This window comes from Miniopterus schreibersii, assembly GCF_964146895.1.
Source record: "Miniopterus schreibersii genome assembly, chromosome: 3".
Taxonomy (NCBI): domain Eukaryota; kingdom Metazoa; phylum Chordata; class Mammalia; order Chiroptera; family Miniopteridae; genus Miniopterus; species Miniopterus schreibersii.
Window position 1 is genome coordinate 93,480,514 of NC_138103.1, and position 17,226 is coordinate 93,497,739.

A 17,226-nucleotide genomic window follows, 5' to 3' on the forward strand; every position below is an offset into this window, starting at 1 on the left:
TGCCTTCAGTGGTGAGCTTTTCAGACTGGCAAGACTGCAAGGGCAAAACAAAATTTTCATGCATTTGATTGACCTCTTGAGAGGTGAGCTATTATTAGCAAGCCAGAACTTGAACTTGTCAAAAACTCTCTGGAAAATATTGGATGAAAAGTGATTGAAATTAGAATACTTTAAGCTGGTAAGCAGAGCCATGTCCAAAGGAGACAGAAGATAAAATATGACATAGGCATAAATTTTGTATATAACACATATTAAATACATCTCTATATTTAAGAATTCATTTTAATTCAGCAAATATTTATTGAGTGGCTATTGGATTAGACATTATGTCCACTCTAGGTTTTGGGAACACAAATAATAATATCTAGGTTCTCTTGCCTCCAGGAACTCACAAGCTGACAATGTATGAAAGGGAACACTATTGTCAGTGGTGAAATGACACCAGGTGTTACCGGCGATTGGACCCCTTTCAGTAACCTTGGTTCTTGAGTTCAGCAAAGAAAGAATTCAGAGCCAAGGAACTCAAATTGAAGGAGAAAGTGTATTTAGAAAGTCACAGAGTTAGAAAGAAGTGAGTCAGCTGGGCTGCATGGGCTCAGGAAAAAAGTTACAAAGGCAAAAGAAGGGCCCTTGGCACTTACGGAAAAGAAAGGCAAAGGTAATGTGCAAGGCCTCTGGGGTGTGCCCCAGAGAGAGAGAACCAGCCCTACTTCTCATCCTGAGGGTTTTTATCTACTTTCCAAAGACCGTGATTTCAGGGGAGGTCCCAAGAGATGATCTCAGCAGAATATCCATCAGCTTCTCAGGTGTGTCCTTTCAGGGTTGTGGTCTCCACTGATTGGTTGGCACCAGGGCAAGGGCCATTAGTCATGCAGCTGGTCCTGATGTCAGCCAAGGCGTGGCCCAGCCTGGCCTTACTGCTTTTCTGGCCCTGGAGCTGAAGCACAATTGAGGCCTAGGTGTTATATCTAGTTTGACGAAAACTCTGTCTCTGTGGTCAACAGACCCTTGGCTCTGCTTTAAAGATCATTTGATGCAGGTCAGAACCTCATTGTCCCAAGTGCTTAATGCTTAAGGGGGTGATTGTACAAGGGAGTCATATGAGGCTACTGTCCAGCCCCCTTGTTCCTCCGCTAAGGGGGTCTATGGTATGCCTAGCGCCATGCCAGGAGAGGGAAGGCCAGGGGAGGGTCCAAACCGAGTGACCAGAGATAGGGTCAGGGGGTCTAAACTGCATGACTAGCAGTAGGCTTAGGGAGGAAAAGTTACCCTGGGGGTAATGTCCTATCTTTCCTACTCTGCTCATGTCTGTCAGCCTACTGTATCACTGTGATTCCTACAACCTAATACAACCTGACAAGGGTTATATCAGCAACTTGTAGAAAGTGCCACTGTTGCAACAATTAGTGGGAAAGAAGAAACCTGATGTTGGTGCCAGTGATCAGAGAAGCCTTCTCAGAAGAAGTGACATTTAACTCTGGAATTTCAACAGACACAGGAGGGTGACAATGTCCTGGTAGAGAGAACAAAGTTACAGATTAGGAGCACATGGCTGGAATGAAGGGTTGGGGATTAATTGGGTGAGAAGTAGCAGTGCTTCAGGGTTTGAGTGATCAACTCATTTACATATCCATTTATTCAGCAAACTTTCAATGGGTGCCACCAAGGAGGTAGGTGCTGGGTACAGAAGCTCAGGAGATAGGCGGGGCGCTTCATGGCTTGTGTGATTGGGAGACACTGGTGGGAAATGGATCTGGGGCTTGAAAAAAACAGAATCCACTGTTTGATTCTAGAAAGATTTTTTTGTGATGTCCCAATGCTACCTTTCCAGAGGATAGGTGCCATTTCTTGAGTACCTTCTACATGCTGTGCTGAGAAGCTATGTTACCACCCATCCTTACAACAATACTGCACGGTCAGTATTTTCTCTATTTACAGATAGGAAGAGACGCTCTGGTGCCTGAGACCGCATGGCTTGTAACACGTAAAGCTTGGTTTGGTGCAGACATTGATCTCAGTAGCCTGGTAATTATAAAGGCTGAAGAACAGCCGAATTCAAGTACTCTCCTACCCCAACCCCTGCCAAAAATATCCTCTCAAAACGCCTTGGGACCACCCTGGCCTCTGACGCCGCCGGCCAGCTCTGCAGAGTCTGCAGGTGATTTATGCCGCTCTCTCTTCCAAGAGACCAGAGCTTATTGCCTTGCTGGGCAAAGCGGCGGCCGATCCCTGCCCCACCCCATCCCCCCCGAAGCAAAGATTTCCAATTACTGCTCTGCAGAAAATGTCAAAAGCATTATTCAACTATTCATTATCCCAGGTTTTGTAATTTTTCATATGTTTTTACTCTTATCTGCTAGCGCTTGAACAGACCGGCTTTTTCCTCTGAGGAGAGCTTAATTTGCAGAGCTGTGCAGTCTCCCTGTTATGCTCTTATCCACCCCTCCCTGTGGCAGGCAGAACGACAAGAATGACAAAAAAAGATCCAAAAATATTCGAAGGTCTTCCTGGAAATCCATGGCAGGGAAGGCTCCGAACAGCCTGAGATTTCTGTTCCCCGAGTGACCTGGAGCAAGGCCAAGGGCGAAGGCGCAGCCCTCACAGTCCACTCTGCGCGCATTTCCCTCGGGGGGCTGGCCTGGGGGGAGAGGAAGCTCGGAGGTGCCAGGAGGTTCCCCCCAAATTCTCAAACCAGGGTTAAACATACTTTGGCATCCCAAGCACCAGAGGCCAAGGGCGGCTTGGGGTGGGTGGTTAGCCCTTCCCCCATCCTCTTTGGCCCCCGCCCCATTCTTTGGAAAAGCGATTGACACTTTTCTCGGCGCCATGGGAAGGGCCGTGGAAAGGCAACTTCAGCCCCTCGCTCGCTCTCCTGCGCCTAGATGGCGCCCCAAGCCCCGCCGTTTGGAGATTCCGAGCTGCCATCTCCCTGGATCCTTAATCCCGAGACACTCAGGTTTCTGCAGCGGGCGCACCGGGACTCGCGGCGCACCCGGGGGACGCTCCGCCGGCGGGGTGCCTCGCGCGGGGAATCCCCGCCCCCCGCGTCCCGCCCGCAGGGGAATCCCCGCCCCCCGCCTCTGTCACTCGGGGAGGGAGTCCCCGCCCCTCGCGCGCGCCGGCGGGAGGGGATCCCCGCCCCTCCTGGAGGCTCGGCCGAGCCCAGCGCCGCGCCGCCGCGAGAGCCGCGCGGGGAGCCCACTCCCAGCGCCGCGCGCGCCGCCCGGGCAGGAGACGCGGTGCGGGGCCGGCTGCGGGGACCCGCCGGGCCGCGGGCGCCCGGGACCGCGCCTCCCACGCTGCGGGAGCCCCGCGGCGCTGCAGCTCCGGGCGGGCGCGGCGGCCGCACCGGCGGCGGCAGCGGCGGCGTCAGCAGCGGTGCGGGTCCCGCCGGGCGGCGCCCGGGTCCGGACGAGCCGCGAGCAGCAGCGACCTCCGCGGAGCCGCGCGCAGGTGAACCGACCCTCCGGCCGCGGCGGGGGGTGTGGGGCTCCGGGCGGGCGGGGGCCACCTCCGAGCCTGCGTGCGCCCGGGAAAGTTTAGTGACAAATCCCGGTGCGGGAACCCCGGCGGCGGCGCGGAGGCGCGCGGGGAGGCGAAGCCGGGTCTACGCGGCGCGGAGCGAACTCCCCTCGCAGCCGCTCGGGGGCGGGGTGGACGCGGCCGCGGGAAGACGCCGGACGGAGCGGGCCGGGGACCGCGGGGCCCCCCGCGACGCCCCTGCGCTCCGTGTCCCCGCCCCGAGCCGCCGCCCGGTCCTCTGCTCCTGGGCGGGGCGCTCAGGTGCGCGGGCTCAGGTGCCGCGTTGGGATCGTCTCCCGCGCGCCCTCGTACCTCGCCTGCCGCTGCCGGGGAAGGGACGCGCGGGGCGAGGGAGTGTGGGGTGGGGGGGCTCGCAAAGAGCCAGGGCATCTTTCGGGCGGTTGTTGGCATCTGCCGGGGAGGCGGGGACACCCTGTGCCCCCCTGAAGCGGAGCTCCTCCTGAAAGCTGGCCGCCCCCCTTCTCTCTCTCTGGGTTTGCGTTGGCATTTCAGGTCTTCGGGCCGCTCGCCCGCCCGCAATGCCGAACTGAGCGGGGGAGGGTCCGGGGCCCTTGCTGGAGTTTGCCAGAAGCCTGGCCTCCGCAGCCCCGATCGGTGCAGAGACCGAGTGAGGGACACTGAGTGTGAGGACGGGCCTGGCGGGGACTGAGGCAGGGACTGGGGCAGCGGGCGCGAGGGCGTTGCGGGGCGCACGCTGCGCCCCCCGGCGTGGGGCGTGGGGCGGGAAGGGGCTGCACCTCCCCTGCGGCCGGCTGGCCTCTCGCTGCCACGGAGAGTGGGGTGCCTCGGGTGGAGGTGCTGGTGGACCGTGCTCAGGCTGCTGGAGGTGGTCGCCGAATGGCTGCAGAAAGTGATACCTGGATCTGCTTGTAGGAAGAGCCTCCCTGGACCTTCGGTGCTGCTGGTCCTTCGTTCCCCAGTGGGGTCTCCCCCCCTCAGCCTGCCTTGGTCTCGGGCTCTAGGGCCCTGATGTTTCCACAGGGCCAGCTTCTCTGGCCTGACTCTGGGTGGGTGTCAGGCTGGTGCAGGTGGGCAGGTGCAGTGTGGGGGCGCAGTACTGTCTCAGAGCACACTCGTGGCTGTAGGTGGTTTGTTGTAGCTCCCGCAGCTCCTCCTTCCATTAGCATGGGCCGGGGACCGCTGTGAATGTGGGTGTGGGGAGGAGGGGGAGATGGAGGGGTAAGGGGAAGGCAGGTTCTGGGAGAGGAAGGATCAGAACCCTGTAAAGTTATATAAACGCATCTCCCTTGACATTGTTAATATGCTCCTGGAAAAATATTGAGTTATACTTTAAATCTCTATCATTGAAATTGATTTTGCATACACTTAAGGCAGTTTACTGTTTAAGGAAACTTATGATAATTTTTCTATTCATTTCAACCAATTTATTTTTGGAGTACCTGTGGTTTGCTGTGCACAGGGGCTTAAAGGTTCCCCGGGACACACATAGATGAAAGAGGCTCCCTCCTTGCTGTCAGAGTTTCAGTCTATCAGGAGAAGTGAGATAAGTGTGCTGAGAGCTCAGATCCAAAGCAGTGCCCGCCTGGCATATAATAAGCCTCCTATGTTTGTTGGGTGAGGGAATGAAGGGATGATGCAATGACTAAAGCACCTGAAGAGCGGTCTAAATAAAACATTTTAGAAGTAGGGAGGAGACAGTCACTTTTGACCGAGGAGATCTGAAAGGCTTTGTGGAGGAGATCCCAGGTAGATCAGGTGCGTGCTGAGAGGCTGGTCCTCAGGTAGGGTGTGGCCCTTAGGATGATGGAAGAAGAGGCTGAGCTAAAGGACTTGGGGGAACTTGGTTCTGCAGCTGGTAGGGAGCTACCTGAGATTTTTGAGCAAGGGACTGTCACTGTCAGCCATGTGATTTAGGGAGGTTAATCTGATCTCTTACAGAAAAAGTTGGGATCGGGGAGAGGTGATAGGTGAGGAGACTAGTGAGAAGGTTATTGTAATACGGAGGGTGGAGGTCTGCACCCAGGGGTGGCAGCAGGCTTGGAAGAAAGCAAAGGTTCGCCAGACATGGACTTGAAGTGTGGTCGCTGCTTGGATTTGGGGTAAAGAGGAAACAGGCCACCTGCAGGATAGCAGTGTAGGTACACAGTTGACTGGAATAGGGGTTGGAGTTCTAACATTCAACATACCGGAAACCTCGAGAGATCCTTTCCGACTCCTCACTCCTCCCACATCTAATCAGCCACCAAGGTCGGTTGCCTACGTCTGCTTACAAAACCCATCAGTGGCCCCCAGGACCTTGTGCGATAAATTCCAAATCTTATATGTGGCCTTGAACTTCTTTCCTGTTATGTCCCCCAACACACACACACACACACACACGCACGCACACACACACAGCATCCTGACCTGTCTTACTCTTACTCTCTGTGTCTACAATGCTGTTTTTCTGGGGTGAGGTCCTGGAATATCCTTTCTCCCCCAGTTCTTCCAGATCCAGCTCACAGGTCTCCTCCTCTGTGAATTCTCTGCCTCTCTTCCAAGAGGAGCAGCACTCTACGGAGCCCCCTTTACGCACTTATCCTGTGCTCTGGTCCTGTTTCTTTAGGACCTTATTTTATTCATGCCCAGTTGCCCACCGATGTAATCAGGTTAGGCAGGGAGAGAGGCAGAGGCAACACTCCAGACCCTTGTACCTCTGGCTGATTGTACTCTAGGGTGTAGTCCCGACCCTGACTTGGAAGGTCCAGGCCCAGTGGGCTAGACAGGATAGCACAGAGCTGTGGGTGCTCCCTTGTCCTGGATCACGTGGGCCTAAGTGACTCAGACCATGGTAGGAGGGGGATGGCCCTGTTGGAAGGTGGCCCCAGGTCCCTCTTACAACACCAGTCACAAGGGGAAACATCCCCAAAAAGACAAGCCCACAAAAGGTGAGGACAAACCCAAAGAGAGGCTGAATCTCCGTAACAAGGTGGACTTGGAGCCTTGAGAGTTTTAACTTCTTTTTTGTCTGACCTCAGGTGTCTCCACAGTACCAAGTACGATGCTAGGGAGGCAAACCCCTGAGGGAGGCAGGTGGACAGGTGCAGGCAGGAATGCCTGAGAAGGGCCAGCTTCCCGGGAGGATGACGGGGAAAAGGCCTTTGACAGAGACTGAGCGTGCCTGTAAAGGATGGTCATGGAAGCCAGGTTACAGGGACGAAGGAGAGAGTGATGCCAAGACAGTGGACGTGGGGAGTATAGACACTGGATCCAGACCTGTGCCAGTTAAAAATAATCGGAGAGTAGTTGGAGGAGGTGGTAGCCTTGTGGGGAGGTTTATTCAGGAGAGTCCCCCAAGTCCCCCCTCCCAGGCACCTGTGGTAAACAAAGGAGAAGTGGGAAAGTGGGAGAGAATGGAGATAAGATAAGGAATGTTTGGGAGGGAATAGGCCAGAGCAGGAGCAGGGGAAGAAAAGCTGGCATCTGCCTTCCCTGGAAGGTAGGAGGGAAGCCAAGGTTGGACGAGGCGTGGAGGGAGCCTGCAATGCAGTGGAGGGACCAATGGGTCTTGGTGGAACAGGAGGACCTGCTGGGAGGCGGGCGTCACTGCAGGAGGCTGGGAGCTGTGGGGACAGGCGGACGTCAGCTGCCAGCCAGGGGAGGCGAACCTGGCACCTGGCACCAGCTGAGGCAGCCCGGAGGGAAAGGAAGGATTCTGGAATTGGGGTCAGAACCTTGGGCTGGAATCTAGCCCAAGTGCAGAGCACTTCTCATTGGCCAGGTCATTCGAAATTCTTGGGCCTGTTTCCTCATGTGCAAAATTGGTACAACTACTACTAAATAGGGAGACCCTTATGAGGAATAAAAAGAGGTGCTGAGGTGTGCGTGCAGATCCCTCAATAGCAGTTTCCGGAATGAAGTGGGTCCCTCTGACAGTGTGCTGAGAAAGGAATTAGCCTCTCAGCCCAGTTGAATGTAGAAGGTAGGACTTTCTAGTGGACCCAACCGAAGCTTTCTTTCAGCTTTAGGTGAAAAACTGGACTGCTCCGAGCAGCCTGGCCTCCCTGTTCCCCCTTAATTAGGACTCTCTCAGGATGTCTGCCCTTTTATCTACTGGCTTGGTTCAGTGGATACGTCTGCATTTCACTTCCCTCTCTATGCAAAGGTCAAGTGTCTAAGGCTCAGAGCTGGGCAGTCCTGCCTTGTCTCCTTCCCCCTCCTCGGAGGTTTGGAAGGGGGTGGTGCGTTCACACTTGCTAATTCCTGCACTTAGGAAGCTGAGGCCCAGAAAAGCAGAGAACTTGCCTCGTTCCAGTACAACTGGAACTAAAAGCACAATTTACAGTTGCTCGATCCTGGGAACTGTTGTCTTTTAATGGCAATTGTGCAAGATGCAGGTGGGTGAGGAAGATTTAAAAATCTGCATACCCTGTTGGTTTTATTAATGGATCTATGATTAAAACCTAGAGAGATTAAATGAACAGTCTCACTTATTAGTGAAGAGAGAAGGAAAGGAGCACTTAGCTTGATTTAGTAAACACTCAATAGATGTTTGCCAAATTAGATGATATCAGGGGAATATGTGCAGGATGGTGGTGTTTTTTAAAGAAAAAGAAGTTTTTTAAGGAAAAAGTATGTTGTCAAATTATTTTCAGCCTGAAATGGTGTATGCCTAGATTATGTTGTCCTTTGTAGGTTGCATCTAAAATGATAGGTCCTTTTATGGCATCTATAAAATTTAAATTCTTGATCTTATAATAGCCATATTCTAGAACTGGAAAAAAAGAGAGATAGAATCGGGAAAGCGTCTATTTCCCATGGGTCCTGCAGTTCTGGGCAGAGGCAGGATGTGAAGCCAGGTAGGTCAGCTGATCCAGACTTGAATTGCCTGTGATCCAAAGAGCTCTGCATTCTATTTACAAATGTGTTCAAGAAAACACTGGGAGCATTTACGGTTTGAAAATTCAATAGTTGAAGAGGCCCTTTGTGGTCTGATAAGGCGCCTGAGCTGAGAGATGGCTTGTTAAGGCTCTAAGTGTGCGGAGAAGACACATTTGTCTTTTAAGTCTCTCCAGCTCTGGGAAGACGCCTGCCCCTGGCTGTGGCCCCTTGCCCATGCCAAGCACCTTCTCCACCCTACACTCTCACTGGGGCCAGGAAACAATCCCTGTTCTGAGAACTCCTGGCCTCCTGATGCATGCATTACCTACAGGAACACATTAAGTGAACAGAAAATCAGAAACTGAAGAATTAACTCTCTTTGTCGAAGCTATCCAATGAAACCGGATAGCATTGAACATCTGGCTGATTAAGTTATGCTCAGATTATTCATTTTTAGGTTTTAAAGTGTTTCTGTGGCTCATGAAACACTCTAGGACACATGAGGTTTAGAGAAGTGGGGCTTGGGGAACTGGCTTTATAGCAAGTACTGATTTTGCATACACTATTGTCTCAAGCATTAGATGAAATCATAGCAAGGAGATAGGGGAAGTTTGTTGTCTGGAGCAGCCTAAAATGACTAGTTATCCACATGAGGATAAAAAACCTGCAAACTCTTAAGGATCTGCAAGTCCTTGAAGGGCCCAGTCCCTTCCTTGCCTTGAGGTTGAAGTAAATTTAGTTCATTCCAGTTCGGATCTGTGGTGTTTGAACAGCCTCCGAGGCGGGGCTTCCATGGTATGTGTGGCCCTTAACAGAACGATGCCCCAGACTGGGGGGCATTTGAAGTTTTAGCAGGAGTGAACATGGACTTGGCCTGCGCACATCATGGATTCCTTTTCATCAACCCCTGGACACCTCTCGTACCCGGTGTTGCGTGCACTAGGCTTGAACTAACTCTGCTATCTCAAACCAGTCATCTCAGAACACGCACACCTCGTTGTCCTGGCCTCTCAAGAGTGTCATCTTGCTTTGCTAAAAACAAAGGCGCAGTGATACAACGCAGAATGGGAGTCCTCCCCCGAGCAGGGCCATACTTAGTGCAGTGGAAACCCATTCAGGTCCCTGGCCGAGACCTGCCTGCTGAGGGAATAAGCAGTGTGCTGGGGTGGGGGTGGGAGGGGATCATGGTGGGTGCAGTAGAGGGTTGGGGGGGACTGGGCTGCCTCACAGGGGAGGCCTCTGGGCATCTGGAGGAAGGTGGTGGGAGGAGACTCATGCCTGGGAGCGTTGGTCTCTTGTGGCCCCTTGTTGCCCTATCTGGCTGCGGTTCCTCCCAGTGAGAACTGCCATATCTAGGGGGACACAGACTCTTATGTGCTTTTCACCAGAGGCCAACACTTTGCAGATGCCTGTCTAATGGGAACCTGCTTGTCCTGCTCACAGGGCCTCGGGTAGTAGTGTAATTCCCATATTCCAGAAGCCTCTCTGTCTGGAATGTAGGCAGGCACGTGTGTCTCGGGTTAGCTGTACTATATTGGGCTGGTGGGTACAAGTTTGAACACCCAGTAAGGCCCTTCATCCCTGAGGAACATTAACTGGTTCCTAGCACCGCTTATATTTGCGTGCAGGTGATCAAATACAGCAATTATAGTCTCTTCAAGTGTTTGAAAGATTTTTTTGTTCTACACCTACAAAGGAGAAAATGGAGCCAAGTTTAATAAAGCTAGATGTCAATAAACTCTGTACAGTTTTGTGCGTTGGCCAATGGACACTTATAAAATGTCTGATTTCAGCTGTGTTTCAGTTGGATTCTACCCCCATCCCTTTGGCAAAGTATATTTTATAGAGATTTGGGTAAAGCTAGATTGTGCTATGCGGGTCCCTTGGTGGAGAATGTTAACTTCCAAGGCTAAAGAGCCATGAAAATATTATTACAAAATCACTCAGCACACAAAATTGGCAGCACCCTCCACCCAGCTTTCCACTGCCCACTCTCCACCCCTACCCCGCCCTGGTCATCGTTATTCCCAATATCATTAGGCTCAAAGTAGAGACAGCTGTCCCCAGAAAATGTGCTCCGAGTGTCCTCATCAGCACGGATCCTCACGAGAGAGCGGGCGGTGAGATGGTGCAAGGAGAGGAAGGGACCATGCAGGGTTGCGTTAACCCCTCTCTGGACCCACTGCTCGTCTTTAAAAACCTGAGCAGATGTAAGGCTTATTAATTTCTTTATTGGTGACTGCTGGGGAGCAGCGTTCAGCAAGTTTTGGCACCTGAGCACCCTTTCCACCTGCTGGTCCCTCACCTGCTCAGCTGCCTGGGCACCGTCTTTATCCCGAGGGTCTCTGAAGATGAGCTGCCTCTTCCCCAGACCCTTCAGGATCCAGCGCAATATCCAGTATGTGGGTAAAAATTAACATTGTTTGAATGTTCTCTATTTGGCAAGAACTATTCTAAGCACTTTGCATATATTAACTCATTTAATTATCATAACCATTTGATGAGCTGTATACTGTTTTACCCCCATATTCATTTCCTATAACAAATTATCACAAACTTGCCGATTTAAAGCAACAGAAATTTGCTCTCTTCTAGTTCTGGGGGTCAGAAGTCTGAAATCAAGGTGTTGGCAGGGCCGTGCTCCCTGTGGAGGTTTCAGGGGGAATCCTTCCTTGCCTCCTCTAGCTTCTGGTAACTGTGGACATGCCTTGTGACTGTTCCTCTCTGTCTCTGTCTTCACATTGCCTTCTCTTTTGTGCCTTGTGTCTTCTATTATGTCTGTGTATCACTATTTAGTGTGCCTTTCATAAGGACTCTTGTCATTGGATTTAGGGCTACCCGTATAATCTAGGATGATCTCGCCTCAAATAAGGTCACATTCAGCGGTACTAGGACATGAACATATCTTTTTAGGGGCCACCATTCAGCCTACTACATCTCCTTTTGCAGATGGACAAATGGCGGTGGAGTGTGGTTGAGCAAATTCTCCAAGGTTACAGGGTCTGGTGGAGCCGGGATTTAAATAGAACAGTCTGGCTCCAGATCTCACGTTCTTGACCACTACTCTTTACTGCCTCTCAGTAAATGTGCTCAGTGATTGTCTATGGCATTAATGTATGGCAGGATGGGTGGGGAGATAGATGGATAAAATGATGCTGATAACAATAATCGAGTAACATTGTCCTTCCCGGTGTACTGTGGAGTTGCTCTAGGACTTGACCTTGGGTCTTCTTCTCTAGCTGTCCTCCCTCTGGGGAAATCTCACCTGCCTCAAGGCCTTACTACCATCTGTGTGCTGCTGCCTCCCACATTATGTCTCCAGCTTGACCTCTCCACTGAGTTCCAGATTCAGACGCACCACTGCCAACTTGGCATCTCCACGTGGGTGTGTAATGGGCATCTCAGACCTAGCATGATCAGAATGGAATCCTTGATATTTCTCCCTCAGGCTTCTCTTCCTCCCTCTCAGTAAATGGCATCACCATTTACCCAAAGGCTCATTTCCAACACCTAGAAACTACCCTTCATTCTCCTCTTTTCCTCACTCCCAGAAACTAAATCTGTAAGTCCTTCTGGCCCTTTGTCCAGTATCTATCTACCCCCTTCTCCTTTCTTCCCTGGCACCCACCCCAGTTGAAGTCACCACTGTGTTGTCCCTGGACCCCTACTGGAGTAGTCTTCTAACTGGGTCTCCAGACAGCACTCTGGACCCCTAGTCCTTTCTCCTCAGAAAACCTAGAGGTGACTTTTTAAAATACAAATCAAGTGACGTCACTTCCAAGCTTAAAACTGGGGATTTTTCTTTGCCGTTTGAATATGACCCAGGCCCCTTGCCCTAACCCACCTCTCCAGTGATTTCCTCTGTTACCACTCATTGCACTCATTCTCTGTGCCCAGAAACTCTGTCATTGTTTCTGTTCTGGAACATACCAAGCTCTACCCCTCAGTAGGGCCATACCTTTGCCTGGAAGCTTCTCCCCCAGACCTGCTCAGGTCTTCTCTCCAACCATGTCATCTGAAATGGTCACCCCAGGCACTCTATCACATTACTTCTCTTTAAAATAAAGTTTTGATTTATTTGTTGGAATATAAGCTCCATCAGAGCGAGGCCCTTGTCTTGTTCACTGTTTCTCCAGTGCCTGGTGTACAGTAAGCGCTCAATAAATAGCTGTTGAACAAATTGAGCACTTACTAGATTCCGGGGACTGATCCCAGTTATTCTTATTTTTCAGATGATGGAGGTAGGCTCAAACAGTTTCAATTACTTTCCTGAGGTTACACATCTAGTAAGAGTTGGAGCAAGAATTTGAACCCAATCTCTATGACTCATAGGCCTGTGTTCTTAACCGTTATTCCACACAGAATTTCGGAGAAGCAGGAACTGCCCAGGATCCCTAAAGGCCCCACAGAGCTCTGAGTTTTCTAATTCATTTTCCTGCTCATAAACCCAGGACACAGATTGTTAAAACACAGTGAAGAGACAGACTTACTTAAATTCTAAATGCACTCCTCTGAAAAGCTGGCCCTGGGGCTTAAGCTTGAGAAGCTAAGAAGTTCATTTATATTTTTTCTCCACTTGGGCATATAAGGCTCAAGACTTTTTCTGATCCAGCTGGACACGTACTTGGTTTAAACCCTCTTCCTTGAACCCTTAAAGGAAAGGCAGAGATGACCAGGTTGCCTCCTAGTATGCAAAGGTGGAACTTATTTGCATTCATAAGAAGCCCTAGAAGTGTGAAATCAGTGTGTTGGCAGGGCCATGCTCCCTGCGGAGATTCTCGGGGAGAATCCTTCCCTTGCCTCTTCTAGCTTCTGGTAACCGTGGACATCCCTTGTGGCTGTTCCTCTCTGTCTCTGTCTCTGTCTCTGTCTCTGTCTCTGTCTCTGTCTCTGTCTCTGTCTCTGTCTTCACATTGCCTTCTCTTTTTAGACCAGTTGGTAGCAAGACCCTCTCCATTGGGTCTGCTCAAAGATTGGTCCATTTCTCTGTCACCAGTCATGGAAGACACCAGTTGTGGAAGACACAAAAGGACAGGTTCTTGCCAGGTGTGGGGTTCAGAGACACTTTGGCCAAGGTTGGGGGCTGGGAAAATGAGAAAGCAGCTGTTTGTTTCCTTCCCTGTTGTAGGACCTCTTTTTAAAAATAAGTTCCATCTTGAGAATTACATCAGCATCCAGAGAAGTAAACATCAGACAAAAGGCTACTATTTCAAGCAAGTAGTAATGGTGAGAATGGCCAAGACCCACAAATATAGGTTGGGCTTTTATTCATAGAAAGGGCTTATATAGTGGCTGATGAGTGCATCTGGCAAAGATAGCTGCTTTCCTGCAGGATGCAGGACTCCGGCCATTTGATATATCATGCGCTTTGCCTCTGCTGTCGTGAGTGGGCTTTGCCATGGTAACCAGAACTTTACCTGGAGGGTTGTGCATGTAAAGTGTCATTCATTGGCAGTCTCCTTTATTTTTAGCATAAACCAAAGAGGAGCCGCTCATTGTTCCTGCCAACAGGCAGGCGGGTAGTCACAGTGGAGCCCGGGTGGCATTGTGTGTGCTGCTCTCCTGTGGACCATCACCGCCTGCCCCCGCCCCAATCAAGGAGCGCTTCTGGATTGCCATCGGTCCACGTGGGTGCTGGAACCTGTGTGCTAGGGTAGTTGGACTGATGATTTTTTATTACTTTCTCAAGCGCTTTTCCCCATCTTCATTTGGACACAGCACGTAAACTTTGCTAACGGTAGTGGTCCTGCAGATAGGAGGTGGGTAGCCTCCCACAAGGCCGTTGAAAATTATGAAAGCTCAGCCAGCGTTTGAAAGAGGGTAATCTTATCAGTTACGCTCAGTTCTTTCTTAGAGCTTCTAGTTTGCCCTCATTGTCTTTTTTCTTTTTTCATTCAAATACTATTTGTTTAGCACATGGCACGGGGGGGAAATATGTGTATGTACATATATATGTGTATATGTTTATATATTTTATATTCTGTACATGGGGAGTAAAAATAAAATTCTGATTGTTTTGAATGATCAATTGTATGAAATTGTTTACCTGTCGTTTGGGACAGGGAAGAAAGAATGAAAAAGCATTCCTTCAGGAACGTGGTGAGCCCACTTCTGTTGGAAACTTGGAACTGGCTAAGCATCCCCTTGGCATATTGGCTGATAGATACATACCTAGGCCTGAGTGAATCTGGGTGATGTAACAATGTGCTGTGGGTTTGGCTGGGGTGTGAACTGCAGTCCAGAGTGAAGCCAGAGCCGCCCCTTGAGTTGGTATAAGCTGTGGGTGAGAAACACTAGACTGGAAGGTTCTTCCAGGCAGAAACCACGTCCTGTTTGATGCTGTGACTCAAGCCCCTACAGCGGTACCTGGACCGTAGTAGATCCTTTATGAAAGTTTTTTAAGTGAATGAAACCAGTGTCAAACCAACATGTCTGGGTGGGAGAGAAGAACCTGAATGGTAATTCAGGTATTATCCCACTGAATGTCTCATGGTCAGACTTGAACGTCTAAAACCAAGTTCCCACCCTGCCCCTTCCAGATGCTATGTCTGTGATTAGTTCTTTAAAATATACCTAGAACCCTGACCATTGCTCATCCAAGCTATCCGCATCTCTCAATTGGGCTATTTTAGGAATTGCTCAATTGCTATCGCTTCCCCTCTTCCCTCACTGTCTGCTCTCAGCAGAGCAGCTAGAATGATTTTAGTAAAATGGAAATCAGATCATGTCACTTCTCTGTTCAAACCTTCCTAGTGGCTTTCCATCTCACTCAGAGTAAAGCCGTACTCATTACATAGATTACCAGGCCCTGGTGTTCTTCCCCTTGCCCTTGCCCTTCCCTCTCTGACTTCATCTCTATTCTTTCTCACTCCGCTCAAGCCACACTGACATGCTTCTGTCCCAGGGCCTTTGCACCTTCTGTTCCCTCTACCTGGCAGGTTCTTTCCTGTAGCTGAGTTGCTCCCTCACTTCCTTCAGGTCTTGGTGCAAATGTCACCTTTGATGAAGTCTTTCATGTCACCCTACTTGAGCCTGAGACTTTGCATCCCCCTTCTCAGCTTTATTTTCTCCTTAGCACATTGTCAGTTTTCTTAGCATGTATTTCAGTGATGTAATTTGCTTTTCTGTCTGCTCTTCCCCACTGTAATGTAAATTCTGAAGGCTTATTTTAAGGGGAGGATCTTGTTGATTCAATCTTGTAACTGCAACACTTAGAACGATGCTTGCCCTATAGTAGGCACTCAGAAGATATTTAATGAGAAAATGAATTAGAATCACTGGTATTTTTCATTTAAATGCTTGTGCCTCAGGGACTGTGATGTAATTGGTAAGAGGAAGAGTCCAAGCCTTGGTATTTTTTGAACGCCCCCAGGTGGTTCTCATGTGGAGCGAGGGTTGCAAACCATTGTTTGTTTTTCTTCCTTCGAATTTACCTCTGTGGCCTATGTTGTTGCATTCTTAGAAAATCCATTAGTCTCAAGACTTAAATTGCAGAGGATGATTTTAATGGAATTTGTGCTGTGTATAATAGCATATCAGGGTTCTCATCGGAGAATCTTGTTAGAGTGAATGTAGTGGACACTCATTCCCGTGTGACCTTGGCTGAACTTTGTGGGAAGGCACAGACCCCATATTGCAGTCAAGTGTTTTCTTTGTTAATTTCCCAGGTGAGCATAAGGCTTTTTTCTCTTTATTTTTGAAAAGTACAAGGGGATTTGGACCCAGCTTGACTTTTTTCATATACAAGGGTGATACAGTTTATTCCACACCCTCTACCCAGAATGCCCACCTACCCATTGCCTAACTTCTGTCCGTCCCTTAAGACCCAGGAGGTCTCATTCCTTTTGAAAAGTGCTTGCAGCCTCTTGGAATGTCTGGTGCACACACTGCCTGGCACATTCACTTGACATCTAGCACATGCTGCTTTGGTTGGTGAACCTTTTGCTGAAAGTATCTTTTTTTTCCCCAAGAGAGAGAGGGGGAAGAGAGAGAGAGAGAAACATCGATGTGAGAGAGAAACATCCATCAGTTGCTTCCCGCACGTGCCCCTACCGGGCATTGAACCCAAAACCTAGGTATGTGCTCTCACCGGGAATCAAACCCATACTTTTTTGGTGTACTACAGGATGATGCTGAACTGACGGAGCCACCTGGCCAGGGCAGAAAGTGTCTTCTTTTCCTTGATGCCCACCCAGACGAGACTGTAAACTCTCAAGGGCTCTTGGCCATGCTTTCACCTCTGTGTCCCCAGCAGCAGACGGTAAAAAGATGTTGATGAATTGCTTAAACTATTTTTGTTGAATGTATTGGCGGCATTGCCTACGAAAAGGGGTGTCACCCTTGGCGTAATTAGGGATTATATGCTTCATAAACGCCCCGGTATTTTTCACTCTGGCATATTGTTGCTCTGTATCTTTCTCATTTTAAGATTTTTAAAAAGCAACTGAATACATAGCTTGGAAGATTTAAAATCCTAAGATTTCAGCACCCTGTTTGAAAATGATGTACTCAAGATAGCTCAGATGCAATCACATTTTGCTTTTTTTCAAAATTAGATTCAAGGAAATACAATGTAAACTGCCTTTTAGGGCTGCTGGGAGGAAGCTCCAGGACAGGGCAAAGGGGTCCACCTTATAGGGCCCTTTCCTCTCTATGGCAAGGGCTTTTCTATTACAGTCTCATTAGCAAGCTAGCATTCTTCATTTCAGCAGCCTGGGAGATCAGGCAACCCGATACACCGGAGTAGGAGGAAGGTTTAGAAACTAAGTTCTTAACACCTTTGTGGCCTTTTGAAGGTCTAGGCCTGGGGAAAAGTGATGTCATGGTGAGACAGGAAATGTTATAAAGCAGCAAAATGTCATA

At 49.9% G+C, this 17,226-nt stretch overlaps 1 protein-coding gene across 1 annotated transcript in view; it reads left to right on the forward strand.

The window, feature by feature from the left end:
- Positions 1–3,398: 3,398 nt before the first annotated feature.
- Positions 3,399–17,226, forward strand: part of PDZD2 (PDZ domain containing 2) — a 295,568-nt gene continuing 281,740 nt past the window's right edge. Inside the window, exon 1 of the mRNA XM_081131387.1 lies at positions 3,399–3,453. The gene's annotated coding sequence lies outside the window, so the exon portion shown is untranslated. The remainder of the gene's footprint in view (positions 3,454–17,226) is intronic.